This window comes from Mustela putorius, unplaced genomic scaffold (genome assembly GCF_011764305.1).
Source record: "Mustela putorius furo isolate JIRA1106 unplaced genomic scaffold, ASM1176430v1.1 tig00003834_pilon_pilon_pilon, whole genome shotgun sequence".
Classification (NCBI taxonomy): Eukaryota; Metazoa; Chordata; class Mammalia; order Carnivora; family Mustelidae; genus Mustela; species Mustela putorius.
Genome location: NW_025421987.1, coordinates 77,111,389 through 77,128,975, shown reverse-complemented (window position 1 = coordinate 77,128,975; position 17,587 = coordinate 77,111,389). Strand labels below are relative to the sequence as shown.

The 17,587-nt window shown below is 34.2% G+C and overlaps 1 protein-coding gene across 5 annotated transcripts in view; it reads right to left on the bottom strand.

Annotated features, from left to right (window-relative positions):
* NAALADL2 (N-acetylated alpha-linked acidic dipeptidase like 2) overlaps nucleotides 1–17,587 on the bottom strand; it is a 1,340,010-nt gene that overhangs the window by 606,494 nt on the left and 715,929 nt on the right. The window lies entirely within an intron of this gene.

Here is a 17,587-nt window from a genome sequence, read left to right as displayed (position 1 = left end):
GTTATGATCCAAGGTCCAAGATCCAAGCTCCAAGCAGGGAGCCTGCTTCTCCCTCTCCCTCTGCCTGCCACTTCCCCGCTTGTGCGCTCTTGTGCTTACTCTCTCTCAAATAAATAAATCAAAATCTTTAAAAAAAAAAAAAAAGAATTTTTATACATTTCATAAAACAGATTTCTATAATATCTGGTCATGAAATTTGCAAGGGTAAAATGAAAAAGAGAAAAGAAAATTGTACATTTTAAAAATATAATTCATTTCAGCTTCTAAAATTAACTTCATGGAATTTTCATTTGCTTCATGCCACAATATCTTCTTAATATTGTGCAAGGCTAATGTGTAAAAGTTGAATATTAGATTTAATTCTCTGGGATTCTGTTTCCCAATTATTGAAACTCTCTCTCCCAGTTGATATATCAATTTTTGAACATAATCTCTATTGATATGTTATTAGAATTTTATGTATGGCCTTTAATTTTTTCTCATTTTTCTTCAAAGTTAAAAATACCTGTCATTTGTGTAAGTTCAGTAAGTATCCAGTGAAGCCTAAAAATATGTCATCCTTGGCAGGCTTAATTATTTCCATCTTTGTTCTATTTTAGTAAGTAAGAGGAAATTGGTTTTTATTACTTATGTCTGTAATATAATTCTTCCATTTTCATATTCTTTCATAAAATATATATTGAGGGCAATGTGAAAATTGCAATTATATATTCAAATAACTGTGTTGTTTTTCAACTAAGAGACAAATGCTGCAAAAACTTCACTGTCATCTCTCAAAATATACAGACATGGAGTGGCTAAAAATGTTTGTTTGAAACAACAAATTTGACATATGAAAAATGTTTAGGTGGCAAGGTATCGTAATAAATACAACTGCTGGTTGAATGGAGGCGGCCTGTTAAAACTGGTTAACTTGTAATAAAAATGATTTTCAAAACATTTGTTATATGGATTGGTCAATAACTTGAAGCACAAAATAAATTAGTGCATGCAAATTTATTCACAGTTTATAGTACATTTTGCATGTAATGTATGCAATTGGGATTAGGGGTATGTCACAACAATTCATCAATCATTTTAAAATTTATTATTTTCTTGGAACCCCTGGGTGGCTCAGTCAGTTAAGCATCTGCCTTCAGCTCAGGTCATGATCTTCGGGTCCTGGGATCAAGCCCTGTATCAGGCCCCCTGCTCTGCTGGTCACCTGCTTCACCCTCTGCCTGCCACTCTCCCTGCTTATGCTCTCTCTCTCTGTGTCAAATAAATAAATAAATTCTTGAAAAAAAAATAAAATAAAATTTATTATTTTCTAGCTAGTATCTTAAAAACGAATAAGAGTACAATGACATAATTGTTTCCCTTAGAAAATCATAAGCATCTGAAACTGGAGGGCCAGAGATGAAAACAAAACAAAACAAAAAAAACAAAATGAGGAATTATCTTCAAAATTACAATATATTTGACAAGTCTTTTATTAAAGTACTGAAAGCTAGAAAGAAAATTTGTAAAATCACAGACTAAGTTGCAGAAGTCCAATACATCTACTGAATGGCTGCTAGATACAATATACTGTGTTAAGAACATGGAAGGCAGAGAGATGGATACAGCTTGCAGTGATGAAGGTGCTCCCAGCTAGGAAGCTGGAATGTACTCAAGAGGAAAGCTAAACAGAACAATAGGCAACATAAAAATGAAGCAGTGTTACAAATTATATTTTTAGCTAATGTAGATCAGTAAATGGCCCAGAAATTCAGAAAACATGTACAAATCATAATATGCTGAATAACATTAAGGTTAAAATTTAAGGTAAAATCACTCTGATTTTTCTTAAACTATTAGAAAAATCTCATGGAAATATTATTAAAAGATGCCAGTATAGAATGGCTATCTCAGATAGAATAGTGTCGGCTCTTTGCTTGAAAATTTCTAATTAGCACCACGGCAACATCAAAAAACAAGTCTGAATCTCAAGCAAGAAGGCCCTTAATGTGAAAACAGAAGGTCAGTATCAAGTCACTAAGAAGTCAGGAGATGGTTCCTTGCCTCCTTTTTAAAAACCCATGTCCTAAATGCCATTTAGAACTTACTGCCTTAGTTTTTCAACAAAATCCCCTTACTAATCTGAATTTTCTATTTTCTATTTCTATACTTGATAATGTTATTATATGGTATTTCTTGGTCATAGGCAATTTAGTGTCTTATTCATCTAAGTTTTTTCTTATTTTTCCGGCAAGCTTGAATGTTCCTCAAGGATTAGGATGATTTTCAATTCCTCAAATTTCAGTAGTTCTTTATGCTGGGAAGAGTAACTATTATTTTATTAAAGTCAGATATTTACACTGCTTTTGGACACTCATATAGGACATTAAGTGTTAAGGAACTACAAGGGTTACCACTTGGGTAATTACTGTTTGTAAAATGATTACTTAACCAGGGATGTATATACCTTTCGTCTAGGTAGGAAACTGATTTTTAGGATCACTGACTGGAAAGATAATTCAATCATCAAAGCAGTGGTTGGCTCTGAACTAAACTTACCAATATTTTGAACAGTCAAATCAGTAGTCCAAACAGTAAAGCACATATATGATTTTCCATCAGAAATCAGATTGTGCAGGGTGCCTGGGTGGTGCAGTGGGTTAAGCCTCTGCCTTCCGCTCGGGTCATGATCTCAGGGTCCTGGGATGGAGCCCCACATCAGGTTCTCTGCACAGCGCAGAACCTGCTTCCTCCTCTCTCTCTGCCTGCCTCTCTGTTTACTTGTGATGTCTTTCTCTGTCAAATAAGTAAATAAAATCTTAAAAAAAAAAAAAGAAAGAAATCAGACTGTGCAACCTTACAGCATTTTCAGTAAGTCTTATCTTCCTATTTCTTAAGCAATTAGTGACTATGAGTTCTTTTTTTTTTTTTTTTAAAGATTTTATTTATTTATTTGACAGAGAGAGTTCACAGTAGACAGATAGGCAGGCAGAGAGAGAGAGAGAGGGAAGCAGGCTCCCTGCTGAGCAGAGATCCCGATGCGGGACTTGATCCCAGGATACTGAGATCATGACCTGAGCCGAAGGCAGCGGCTTAACCCACTGAGCCACCCAGGCGCCCGTGACTATGAGTTCTTAAAAGAGAAAGAAGAAATAAGAAAATATTCATGTTTATTTATTACTTCTGATATTCAAAATATTGGATTCTTTGATATACTTGGCACAAGATATATATATATTTTTTTTTCTTCTTGCTGGACTTAGATTAATTATAAAGGATTTAAATATGAAAATATAATAAACTGTATATGTATTTTTTTTTCAGAAGAGATAACCTTGAGAGGCTTTGCTAAATCTCTCTTCTCTCTGGCTTCATTAATATATAATTGACATATAATTGATCAATCTCTTAATTATGCATAGGAAATTGTACAAAGCCAGAAAAAGAGAGTTCTACTATTCTAAGGACATTTAGATCTCTTGATTTCCTTGGAGCAGTTATCAGAATAATATAGTCGGCTTTTCTGTTGAGATACTAATTGGATGTACCCTTCCCACACCAAATACAAAGGATTTTTACAGGTAATGTTTAACAGTACTTTCCAACATTGTTAGGTATGACATACATGCAATCTTTGACCCAGAATATTCACTATAGTGGGGATTATGGCTTCCTTATAATCTTTTGTCTTATGTTTAAAATGATACTTTTCATGTCTCTGCTTACTCAGCACTCAATTATTAAGCTTTCATATTTCATATTTTAGCTAGTATTTAATGTTTTGTTATCATAAAACATTGTCTGGAATACCACCAGACAAACCTGAGTCATAAGAATTCTTTTCTAATCATTATTTTTTTATTTTGACCCAGAAAGTAACAATTTTATTTAACATGTATGCAAAACCTTTAAAGGTTATTATCCAAAGGGAAATAAATATAGCACAGAAAAACTTCACTAACACACGAACCTCCATTCCCCCACTAGACTATAAAGATGCATTAGAATAGAAATAGTCACTGTTTCACATACCACTCAATGATAGTGTGAGACATATAACAGGTTCTCAATAAATAAAATTTAAATAAATAAATGAAAATGGGATAAAAATAGTTGGCTGTCTATAAAGATCATGTTTTCTTGGTCACATGTAGCCGTTGCTTAAAATATCTTAAAAGAAAAAGATTTAAAAAGAGTTAAAAAATTATAAATGAAATAAACATGGCTATTCACTTTATCTTACTTGCTTTACAAATAAAATTATGACAATACTCAATAAAATTACATTTGGACAAGGAGGAGAACAAAACAGCAAGGACGAATATTTTGATAGGTTATTAAAATAATGACAAGGTCCAGTATAGTCAGAAGAAATAAGGACTCTGCTCTTCTGGTCAGCAACATAGAGCAGAGGATTATCAGTACACATTTCTTAGAAGAATGAAGGAATAAACAAACATGCAACTTTCCATATCCCCAATGCTACCTATCACTATTACAGTTATTCTAAGTGTACATTTTGTCAAAGATGGCTAAAGTACAGTCAATGTACTCTATCTACAACTGCATTTAGAAGGCAATGGTAAAACAATTCCAATTTGAGTAGCAAGAGGCTTAAATCTGCTACTTATTCTATGTCATGGGATATCCCAAGCATTTTGGACAGCAGTGTGTGCCTCTGAGAAATGTCATGGTGATTTGCTTAGTTACTTCTCTATACCAAATACTTCTCTATAGTTACTTCTCTTAGTTACTTCTCTCTATCAAATTGTCTACTCTTTTGGTTTCAGTGCATCCTGCTTCTCTGTAATATATGTCTAATAAGGGAGTATAATAAAAATGCAGAATAATAGCACCTAACCTAATTATAACTGAGATGTAAGAATTTTAAGTTCTTGAAATTAAAAGTATCATAACATACAAGAAAAAAGTATCCTGACTATATATTGTACTTTAACTACTGATGATTTTTCTGCTGTAAACTCTCACATATTTATTATAGATATTGAGAAAAAAGGAAAAAAAGTAAGTAAGAAGCAAATATAAAATCATCATCTCTGATGATATCTGTTCCTAGTATTTTGTTTTATGGCTAGTCAGTCTCTCATGTACACTCTATTTTTCCATACTTGAATCATAATTAATACATAATTTTATATCCTTATAGCTTTTATACTCTATTCTAAACATGTACCAGTGAATTCACATTTTAATGGCAATATCACATTAAGGTCTGTGACTGTTCCATGATTTATTTCTTTCCCCAATATCGGCTATTAATTTATCTCCAATTTGTCTCTATTATAAATAATATTTCAGAAAACATCCTTGTGCATGAATCGCCATGTGAATCCTTGCTAACCTTCTTGAATAAATATATAGGGTAGTAGCTACACGGTCAAAGAATACAGATTATTTACTATTAAGTGACAAATGAGAAGATGATAAGAACACCTTTCATTTCTTTTCTGGGCAAATGTTATATTTATATAAATAACACAATTTATATGGTGCGCCTGGGTGGCTCAGTGGGTTAGAGTCTCTGCCTTCGGCTCAGGTCATGATCCCAGGGTCCTGGGACGGAGCACCACATGGGGCTCTGCTCAGCAGGGAGCCTGCTTTCCTAACAGGGACAGAGAGAGTCTATGCCTGCCTCTCTGGCTACTTGTGATTTCTGTCAAATAAATAAAATCTTAAAAATAAAAACAAAACAACTTAAAAATAAATAAATAACAAAATTAATCTTTAAAGAGTTCAACAGAGAATCCTCTTGCTAATATATCTTAAGGTGCTAATGTGGAAATACAGAAAGGAGTATGAGTCTTCAGTTATTATTCTATGCTTTTTGTTTGTTTAACAGAAAAAAAAAGAAACATAGTTTGGGAATTAGGAATTCATTTCAAGTACATTATATAACAGAAATTGCCTACCAGATACTTAATAAAAACAGAGCAATACTGTACGAAATCTAAATGGAGTTAAAAGTTGTCAACAAAGTAGACTTATCTGAACACTTCTATTAAGTGAAACCCAACCAGGTTGTAAAAAGTTAAACATAAGGGAATAAAATGTATAGAACTCACTCATATCAAGGAAATGCTTTGAAATATTCTCAACCAGAGAGTTGAAAATGATGTTAAATTGCATAAACCACCACCTGCAACTGCAAGCTATATCAGTAAGTTAACAAATATGTGTCTCTAGGTATCTATTCCTATGCAACATGTAACAAATCAATGGAATAGACCTCATCCAACAAAATAGCTATCATCAAAGTCTGCTTGAACCTATGTAATGATATACTCTGGGATATTTCCAAACTGCCGGTACAGAAAATGACAAGGGATACATCATGGACAGAATGCAAAAAGCAATAAAGAAAAAAATAATAAAAAGGAATAAAAACTCAGAATTAAAAAAAAAAAACTTACAGAATGAGAATATCACATTGAAACAAAAGAAATAAAATTTTTCAGCCACGTTTCTAGAGTCTTACAAAATCATTAGGCATGATGCTATCATCAATAGCAATATTGCTTATATATGCCAAGAGATTATATGTATATCATCTTATTTGTTTCCTAGAATCTTCCTCTCAGCTACACAGAAATGCACTTGGACTACTCCACATAAGAACAAACAAACAAACAAAAACCCCTAACATGTACAGGTGCTAGATTATCTGGCCATGGTGACAGCTAGTAAGTAGCAGAACCAGAATTCAAACCCAGCTGTTCTCAAACTCCAGAAATAATTCTCTCTCTCATATGTCAATTTCCAAAACAAAGGAAAATGTAGGTATAAATATTTCAAAAGCAATAAGTAAATCAGTAGCAAAATCACTTATGAGCTTGTGTTTGAATAAAGCATTTGGAGAAAGCATATCCCTCTCATTTACAAAATAACAAATTTCTATATTTAGGATTGTCTAAAAATAGTGGTTAGTAGCTGATCTAATTCAATAGTGCAAATCAGGCAAAATGGCAACTCAACTCTTCATTGAGGTTTAATGGAATTGGTTTTGGTGATAATAAATTCAAGTAGAATTAATCTGGATGATCTATACTTTTTAAAAATCCATAAGGCTACAAAAAATCTGAATGTGCTCTTTCCCTAACAATTTCAGTTTTTCACGAAATACCAAAATGCTAAATTCTATGTTAGAACAATAATAGGGGGTGCCTGGGTGGCTCAGTCAGTTGAGCAGCTGAATCTTGGTTTTGGCTCAGGTCATGATCTTGGGGTCCTAAGGTAGAGCCTCGTCAGGGTCTAACCTCAGCCAGTAGTCTGATTAAGATTTTTCTCACCCTCCCTCTGCCCCTCCCCTGCTCACAAGCATGTGTGATCTCTTCTCTCTCGAAAATAAAGAAAATATTTAAAAACAAACAAAAAGTGTGCCTAGAGGCCTCAGTCAGTTAAGCATCTGCATTTGGCTCAGGTCATGATCCCAGGGTCCTAGGATGTATCCCCTCATCAGACTCCCTGCTCAGTGGGGAACCTGCTTTTCCCTCTGCCTCCCACTCGCCCTGTTTGTGCTTCTTCTCTCAAATGAAGAAATAAAATCTTAAACAAAGACCATAAAATCTCAGCTCACAAATGTTTATAGCAAAACACCAAAGACTTTTCATGGACCTGGTGTGCATAGCACATATTACTAATTATTTAATAAGCAAAAAATATGTATAAACTCATGCTGGAGAGAAGAGAAATAATGGACCTGAATATATTTTCTAAATATCTATTTTTTTAAATTTTGTAATAAGTTTAGCCATTCAAATAAAACAAAAAATATCTTCTCCCTCTCTCTCACACTGCCCTTCACCCCACTCATGATCACTTCTTATCTCTCTCAAATAAGTAAATACAATCTTTAAAAAAAAAAAAAAAAAAAAGCCCTGTCTGAGAAGTTGCTATTTTGCTGTTTTTTAATTAAAACTTTAAAGAGGAGTAGTGGAGGGTAGGGGTGAAGCAATAGAGGGTATAGTTCAAGGTTCAAAAAAGCAGAGTCAAAGACTCTAAAGTGGAAATGCAGGATTCATGGGTGTGCAACTTGTGTAATTGTACCTGACCCCATGATAAGAGTCCACTCTCGGTTTAATGCTGTTGCATTTTTCAATTCTTAATAAGTTTTGAATAAGGGCCTTTTGGTTTTTCACTGGGCCTTGCAATTATATAAATGGACCTGAATGTTGCCCATTCTTAAGAAACTTAAGTGAGAATGATGATTGAAGAGGATGTGAATCAATCAGGTAAAGTAGAAAAGAAAGGGCCAAGTCATGTAGTGCTTTGAAAGTCACAAAAAAGTTTGGATTTTGTTTCAAATGTAGCAAGGAGTTGTTCAAGATGGTGTTCAGCAGGTGAGTGACATGGTATTATTTGCATTTAAAGCATTCATTCTAACTGCAGAATGAAAAGGGTTCACCATCTGTAATGTAAATAAAGTTTTATTAAAACACACATGTAGGGATGCCTGGGTGGCTCAGTTGGTTGGACGACTGCCTTCGGCTCAGGTCATGATCCCGGAGTCCCGGGATCGAGTCCCGCCTCGGTCTCCCAGCTCCACGGGGAGTCTGCTTCTCTCTCTGACCTTCTCCTCGCTCATGTTCTCTCTCACTGTCTCTCTCTCAAATAAATAAATAAAAATCTTTAAAAAAAAAAAAAACAAAAAAAACCACACATGTACACATTCTTTTATGCACTATGACTAGTTTCATGTCATGATAGCATAGTTGCAACAGAGACTGTATAGCTAAATATTAACAAAAATATTTATGATTTGTTCTTTTAGAGGAAAACTTCACTGACCCCTATATTAGAAGAGTTCAAAACAGAAGCAGGAAAATCTGTTGGAAACTTTAGCACTAAAAGAGTTTAGGTGTTCCTAGTCAAGAAGTGGAAAAACATTTGATAAAAGGCAGCAGACTCAAGACATATTTAGTTGGTTTAATGAAAGGATGAAGTGGTTAGACTGGATGTGAGCTGGGGTTGAGCAGCTGGTCAGTAGATGATCCCATTCAAATAGGTAAGACTGGGTAAGTATTATGGGATTTGGAAGAGGAAGTTTGAGACACTGTATGAGAGGTCAGAAGGAATTGTATTCATGACAATAGAAACCCTCAGTCCTAAAGAAAACAAGGACAGATGTAAGTAATTGGTGTCATCATCAGAGAGATGCAACCACAGAAATGGATAGCATCTAGAAAGAGAAGAGAAGGCTGAAAGTAATGGAAAACAAAAGGAAGTATGATGTCTTGGAAGTTAATAAGAACAGAGTTTCTTAATAAGGAAAGAGGTACCAAGAGTTTTAAATGCTGAGAATGGGTAAGATGAAGACCCAAAGATATTCACTGGATTTTCTAATAGGAAGACACTTTGTGATTTTCTATGACTGTTCTACCACTGGGATCGAAGCAGAACACAGAGTGGAGAGGGTGAAGAACAATGGGAAGGAATGGAGGCTGAATGGGAAGGCAAATTCTTGGAAAAATGTGGAAAGCAGGAAAGTAGGACCAGACATGAAAGCAAAGGGAGATGTAAACCAAGCTGTCTGTGTGTTTCTGTGTTTGCAGGACAGGTTTATGTGCAACTGAATGCAGAATGGAAGGGGATCAACATTAAACAAGTTGTGTTAGAATAGTGTGATGTTCTAAGCCACAGCTTTCCTGAAGGCAGTGGTTGTTAAAAATCCCAGTACATGACAATCTGAGTGTGTATCTAAAATAGGTAATTTACAAAGAAACAAACAAACAAAAACTTCAAGAGTAACAAAAGGGAAAACAGTCCATTAGATGTTGAAGATGGTGATATTAAAAGAGCCAGACAATAGTAACAGAAAATGTGAGGCTGGTACCAATGTCCACACATTGTTGCATGAAGAACAAATGGAACAATATTGGCAAATAGCCATGAAAAGAAAGAGGGTGGCTTAATCAAAGTGAAGGGGATTGGGAGGCAAGGAAGACACTAGGCACACCTCTTAAATCTGAGATGCCTGTCTGTGTGAGAAGAGCATTCCCCAGAGAGAGTGACGCAGGAAAGGAAAGTCAGCGAGGGGAATGCATCCCACACCAGGGGCTGTGTAGGATCTTATACCACGAGCACTTCCACATGGAAGGGTTATACCACACACTGTTATCACATCCCTTTTCATTTGCATAAATCTTTGTGTTAGAAAGTGTTTTCAAGCAATGATTGTTGCTTCTCCCTACTTCCCAATGAGGTCCATGAATGGGAGGCATTGTTATATCTCTGTTTTACGGACAAGGTAATCTTGGGATTCCAAGACATTAAGCAATTGTCAAAACTCTAACAGCTGATTAGTGGTGAAGGTAGGGAGGGTATCCTGAATCTTTGCATTGAATGTGGGAGAAGAAAGAAGAAAAGATTATGGATAACACTGAAGTACAAAATCTGAGTGACTGGGAATTTACATTTTTTAGCAACAGAATTAGAGATGTCAGGAGATAAAATTTTAGCTTAGGAAAGAAAATGATGGAATGAACTTGAAGCATGTTTGCTTTGAGCTGGTGGTCAAATTATAGAGTTCATTACTTTCTTTTTGGAGAGAGCACTCTAAACCATTTCTTACAAATTTTACACAAATATATTGTTTTGTGGATTAACATCATTATGTATATTTCCCAGATTTAGGATTTGTTACACCTTTGCAATTTCACAAACTCTTAATTATAACTACATTAAAATTCAAATTTTAGAATATGAATATATTTAAGTGTGTTCTGCTATGCTATTCATTTATTGTTTATTCATTGATTTACCCATTGACTATATAAGCATTTCTCAATAATTTATTTTGGACTATATACTCTTTGAGGCACAGGAGATTCAAAGATTAATCTGACAAACTTGCTATTAAAGAACTCACGGTCTAGTGAGCAAGAATGATATTAAAATATTGTACATTTTACAACTGTAAAAGTTGTACAATTGTAATATTGTACAACTGATCATTTTTTATTGTACGTTCGAAGCATGGACAGAGATTAGCTGCTTGGGAAATACCTCATAGAAGAAGAAAGATGTTAACTGAGTAAGAAAAGATTAAGACCCAAATTAAGACTCCATGAACAAAACTCTCATTTCTATCCTCATTCCTTCCCTCATATGTATAAGGCGGCCTAGCCTGGAGTGGTATGCCATAAATACTTGCTGAATGTAGATGTGGCAAGGGGGTATGGCAGAAAATAATTTAATTGGAGGTGTAGTGTAGTAGTAGTACATTCAAAGAGATAATATCCATTTACCTTTGTCTATAATTTATCTATTCCTAATGGTCTCTCTCTCTCTCTCTCTCATGACTTTATTTTTTAAAGTAATCTTTGCACCTAACATAGGGCTTGACCTCACAACACTGAGATCAGAAGTTGCATGCTTTTCCAACTGAATCTGCCAGGCATCTCTCCTTTGTTACTCTCAATTGGAGTTCAGGGAGTTAGTTATATAGGAACAGATATGCAGACTTGGGATACATATTAGACAATGCTCACTGTGGTTCTCAAAGTCTTATCTGAGGGATGTCCCCAAACTGTGAGCTCCATGGATACCATAGAAATACAGCTTGGTGTGGCTTTTTTTTTTTTAATCGCATCTACACATTTTATTATTTTACAATATAGTCTCACTTCCTCATCATTTCTATACCTTCTTCCGGTTAGTAATTTGTTACTCAGAGTAAATAAATTTTATTGAATCTTAATGTTTATTTTATATAAACCAGTTTTCAATGCATACTAGTTTATTTATTATGAGCCTTTTTTTCTACCCCTCAAAACACTTTCAAATTTCCATAAATAGAAAAACCAACATTTTTTTAGAAAAATTAATTACTGCAATCCAGTTTCCCAGTTTCTCTATTTTGTTATTATCATTATTTGAGAAGAGGAAGAGACTGCTGAAACGAGAAGCACATTTGTTATAAAGATGTACACCCTATATGATTGCCTACAAAGTTTACATATCACAAATCATGTCTGTTAAAATTATACACACATATTATATTTTTTCATGTTTTATATATATATATATTTTTTTAACATGCTACTGGTTCTTTTTCTTCTTGAGTAGCTATATTATCTAAGTTTTCTTTAATGCACACACATTTATTTTGTTAGTTAAAAAACAGTAAAAGGCTATTTTAAAAGTAATGTATTAGAAATGGACTAAATATTTGTTCTTAAAGTTTGGATTTATTTTATCTTTTATTTTATTTTTTATTTTTTAAAAGATTTTATTTATTTATTTGACAAAGAGAGAGATCACAAGCAGTCAGAGAGGCAGGCAGGGGCGGGGGGGGGGGGAGCGGGCTCACTGCTGAGCAGAGAGCCCGGTGTGGGGCTCGGTCCCAAGATCCTGAGATCATGACCTGAGCCAAAGGCAGTGGCTTAACCCACAGAGCAACCCAGGTGCCCCAGTTGTTTGGATTTGAAAAGAACATGCCACTTTACATGGTAAGATATGCAATCACTTTTTTAACTTCCCTTATAAAGTATGTGAAACTGCATGGTATTTGCTTTATGGACTTCAATAAAACTAGAGACGTCTGGCACAATGCCAAGAAAAGAACCTGTTTCACATTCAAATTTCTGCATCATTGAGAGTGGAATCTTGTGCACTCTCCTGGAGAACAAACACAGTCTTTGCTCTTTCCTGTGTATGATCATGAATCATTGAATTTCCTTCCCCAGTGAGGGAGCAGCTGCCCCTCTGGTTCACAAACCAGATCTCACAAACCTCTGGTTATACAAACCAAAACGTGCAGTGAAGCACAGAAAAAGAACTATGTAACTCTACCACATGAGCCCAGATAGATGGATTAATAAATAAATCAATTTACAAGGTAATAGGAAGTGAAAAAATACTGGTGTTACAGACTCATGGGTCTCTTTATACTAGTCAAGTATGGATAGTTGTTATGGTAATAAGCAAATGGAGAAATGCAACGTCATGCCTCTGCCCTATTCTCTCCTTACATGGCTAGCATATTATGATGTGCACTCAGCTCTATTCCTGGTTCTCCTCTATCCTCACACTTATTTTTGTTTTGCTATTCCAATTTCATTTAATGTTAAGTTTCTGTATTTGGCTCTCCTTGTAAGCTACCTCAAAATATTAATATTTCTACCCCCTCCCCATTTAAAAGAGAATGTCACACCAAAAGAAACCTCTGGGAGGGGAGAAATCAGCAGCTACCTTTGCCAACAACTACTTCCTTAACTATTCACCTTAGTGCCTTAGAATTAGGTGCCATTCATTATTTGAAAACACAGTAGATGTTTTCCAGCAAATTTATATAATCTATAGGTAGCAAGAGCACACACAGTCATATTGAACTTTTCCTCTGCATCATGGAAAAACTTTCAAAATAGAAAAATCGCCAAATCTTTTCAGTCATTCAAATCTACTTTGCTATATCCTCTAGTTGTAATATCAGTTTCATTTCATACACAGCTTAAGCTTAAGCAGAACACAAAGATTTGCTTGCCTCTTTGAACTAAGTACAGACTAGTTCACTTCAGATATTTTCCAGAAATGATATACATTGTCATGATCAAATCACAGAGATAATTTGTAATAGATTTCCTTTTCAAGCCCCGAGAAAAGAAAATATAATTTCATCTAGGCTTTCTTCATATGCAAACATCATTTGCATGCTTGAAGAGTAAAGTCTTATATATTTATGTTCAGAAAATATTCTAAAAAAGTAACATTTTTCATTTAAAATATTTAAATTTTATAAAGATCTCTCAGCTTATCTAAAGAGAAGATAACAAAGAATCAACATACAAATTAATATGAAAAAAATTTTTCAAGACACATTTTCTTATACCCTTGACTTGACAAAGCTTCCTTTGAAAATCAAATCAAATCAAGCTATTGGAGTATCCGGAATATTAACTTTCCCCTTGAGCGCTGGTTCCTGGCAAGAATCACTTAGAGAGTTTGCAAACAGTATAAGGATGTCGTGCAACTTTTGGCTCATGTTATATACTCAAGAGGCATAAATAATTTCTATTAGTTATGTATGAGAAAGAGATGCAATCAATCAAAGCTGAAGAAAAAAGAAACCTCCGGTATTCCTTCATAAACTGCCCATTAAATATCAAGATGTGATTTCAGTCTGCAGTTTGCATTCTTCTGGATATCTGCGCAGACACCGCAACTCAGTGCAGTGTAAATTTTCAATATACTGGGTGAGAGGAGGGGGCACAAAACATTTTGAATAAACAAAATGTGTTCTCTCATAGGAAAAAGGTCAGGGCATTTAATTTAGGGGGACAGGCGACATGGTGCTAATCCCTGATTGAGATGCAGAGAAAAAAAGAAATTGAATAGCCTTTTTCCCAAAGCCCAGTTTATAGTTTACACAAAATCTGTTTGAACATAGGACCTCACAATTAATATTTAAATTAAATAATCATAGATAATATTAGCCTTTTTGTGGTTGGTATAATTGAAGTTCTGTGCTTCCATGTGCATCTTTTTGGGTAAAATTCCTGTACATATTTGACTCTTAATTTAAAAGTGACGAAGATTCTCTACTTGATCAGACTCCACCAACGCACCTCTAAACTCTTTTTCAACTGGACTTTACTTTTGAGCGTTCTCATCCTTTTCTGCATTGTCTAATTTGAGCAAGAATCCTGTGAGGTCAATTTAACCAGAATCCCCCATCCTCAATATCTCATCACTCTCAAGAACCAATCAGGTTGTTCATGTCCTATCATCTGCCAGGTAATATCTGATCACCTTGGCCTACCTTCACAAAGAATCCTGGTAGGTCAATTTGAACAGAATCTCCCATAACTACTGATGTGTCCTCTTGACAACATTCCAACTGACCAACACTGCCTCTCCACCCTTGGCTCTAAATTCTTATTTTTTCTTGCTATATTTGGAGTTGAAGCCAATCTCTCTCCCTACTTCAAAACCCTACTGCACTGGCTGCGTTATCTATTGGGATAGTCCCACTAAATAGAGTCCAAAATTACCATTCTTTGACAAGTGTCATGGATCAGTTTTTCGTCAACACAAGTAGCCCACCAAAATAGCAATTCTAAATGTGTTTTAACTATAATCATTTTCCCAAAAATGCAAAGATGAATTTATTGGTAGGGAGCTAATCCTTAAAATTAAATGTTAAGTTTATGGATAACTTCTAATAAAGTATAGGGAAAAATAATATCCAAATTGGCATGAATTTTTCTGAAAACTTTTTCTTCTCCTGGAAAGGTAAAAGTTTTAACCTTGAAGCCCTTATAGATTATTCACAGTCCAAACTCTTTCTCTTGATATAAATATTTTAAATTATTACTTCTTTTAGATAATAAACCATTAAACGCTGCTTATACTTTTATAAGCAAAGAGAATATGCATATATGCATAACTTACAAGCCTTTTTAAAGAATGCTATAATATTTAGATTCTTGTAAAATAAATTTAAACAAACGAGAAATTTAAAACTGGTGGCTAATGTTAGTACCCAACACAAAACAATCAAATCTACCACGTTAGTAGTGACCTTCATGACAATGAATAATCATATAGTTTAAAAAAAAAATCTACATCCCCATTATTTCTGAAATCTCCAACCAGTTAGGTGCTACTACTAATTCAAGACTTCATATGTAGTCCCATGTAGTCAAGACCAAAGAATTTCCTTTATGTCATAGTTTTGAATTACCTATAAATATTGTCCTGGATGCATTGCATGAGTTGGATCCTACAAAGGATGGAGGTATCAGAGAGATTTCAAATATTTCCACTTCTTGTCAAAAATCTTATCAAGTCTAGAATCAAAAATGTGTATTGTAATCTGTGTGTAGGAGTGTGTATGGGTATGTGTGTGTGTGTGTGTTAAACAAAACTCTTGAACCTTTCATTCCTAAACTTGGCTACAATTCTAAAGCAATTTCATCTCCTGTTGTGGCATCTTTACAGGCCTAGACACAAACAGTAACAAATCAGCTACTTTTTGCTGCAGATGGACTTCTGTAACCAAGGTTAACTTGTTCCTTGCTGTTACTCTCTCAATATCAATAAACTCAAAACTACTTTTAACTAAGATTTCCTTTTATATTTGTTGTGAGAATCTTACTGATACAAATAGTTGATATTTTTTATTACACTTGTAGCGAATTACGTAATTGAAAATAAAATTGAGAATTCATTAAAATTTTATTGTTATCTATCTTTATGCTTTTGTAGTCATCCAAGTTGAACCCTTAAATTAATATATTTTTATCTCTCAATTTGATTTCTGAAACATGAACTACTGTTTTAAAAATGTTCACATATGAAATAACTCACATGTTCATTGTGATTGATTAACATATATTTCAAAACCAGAATATTGCTGATAGCAAAATTCCAATACTTCTTTTTTAAAGATTTTGTTTATTTATTTGAGAGAGCAAAAGTGAAAGAGATGACAGAGGGAGAGAGAGAAGCAGACTCGCTGCTGAGTAGGGAGCCCAATGCGGGGCTAGATACCAGGACCCTGAGATCATGACCTGAGCCAAATGCAGACTCTTAACCAACCCAGCCACCCAGGTACCCCAATTCTAATACATTTTTAAAAATCTGTTTTGAATAAGCATATGATAGTTTTTAGGGTAATATTATTAGAAGATGGCTATTTACTACGAAATTGCAATTATTTCAAACATATCTAACTTTATCCATATTTTCTGGCCGTTTCAGGAATTTTATTTTTCCTGATTAGAAACTCCCTTTGTTCCTTTTTCTTGGCAGAACATACCTCACTGCCTAATTTATTACTATAAACAGAATTCCAAAGAGAAATGTTGTTTAAGATAATATAATATATATATTTTTTACTTTAAACATTTAGGTACATTTCAATTGCACTTATGAATTCCAGACACTGATCAGAATTTTCTATTTACAATGATGGCTGAATGTAATACTAAAAATAATAGGAATACTGTATTATTCCATACATACCTAGTACTACTAGCAACATGGTTAGCCTCATTTTTTTTTAGTAAAAAAAATTAAGTAATACAAATTCTATATCCCTTTTTTCAGCTACCATAAAGAACCCAAGATAACAAGTGTCGCAATTCATGATCTGAGTAATACAAAACCAAACCTATAAAAATGTAACCATAACATTTCATGTATGTCCAAGATTTGACTACTGAACAGATATAAATAATGAAATAGTAAAACTCATTTGTTAATTGAATAATGCATACTTTTCATGAACTTTACAGTAATATTATTTGAATTAACTTCAGTGTTTACACTGATCTAGTACCGTCTTCCAGTACTATGTTCATGATTGTACTAATTGTCCACACATAAGGCACCTTGAACCTTAAAATCAAGTCCAGTAGTTCCAAAGCCCAGCTGCAGAATAGATTCAATTATAGATCAAGTTAAATGCTGATGCTGAGTCTCCACACAAGCCAATTAAATCAGAATCTCTGGTGATGGGCTCCCACATCATTATTTTCAGTTTCCTAGGTGATACTAATGGATTAAGAACTCATGATGTTAATGGGTTGAGAACTGGTGATGCAGTCTCAAATATTCTTTTTATAGATGGGAAAACAGGCCTAAAGAA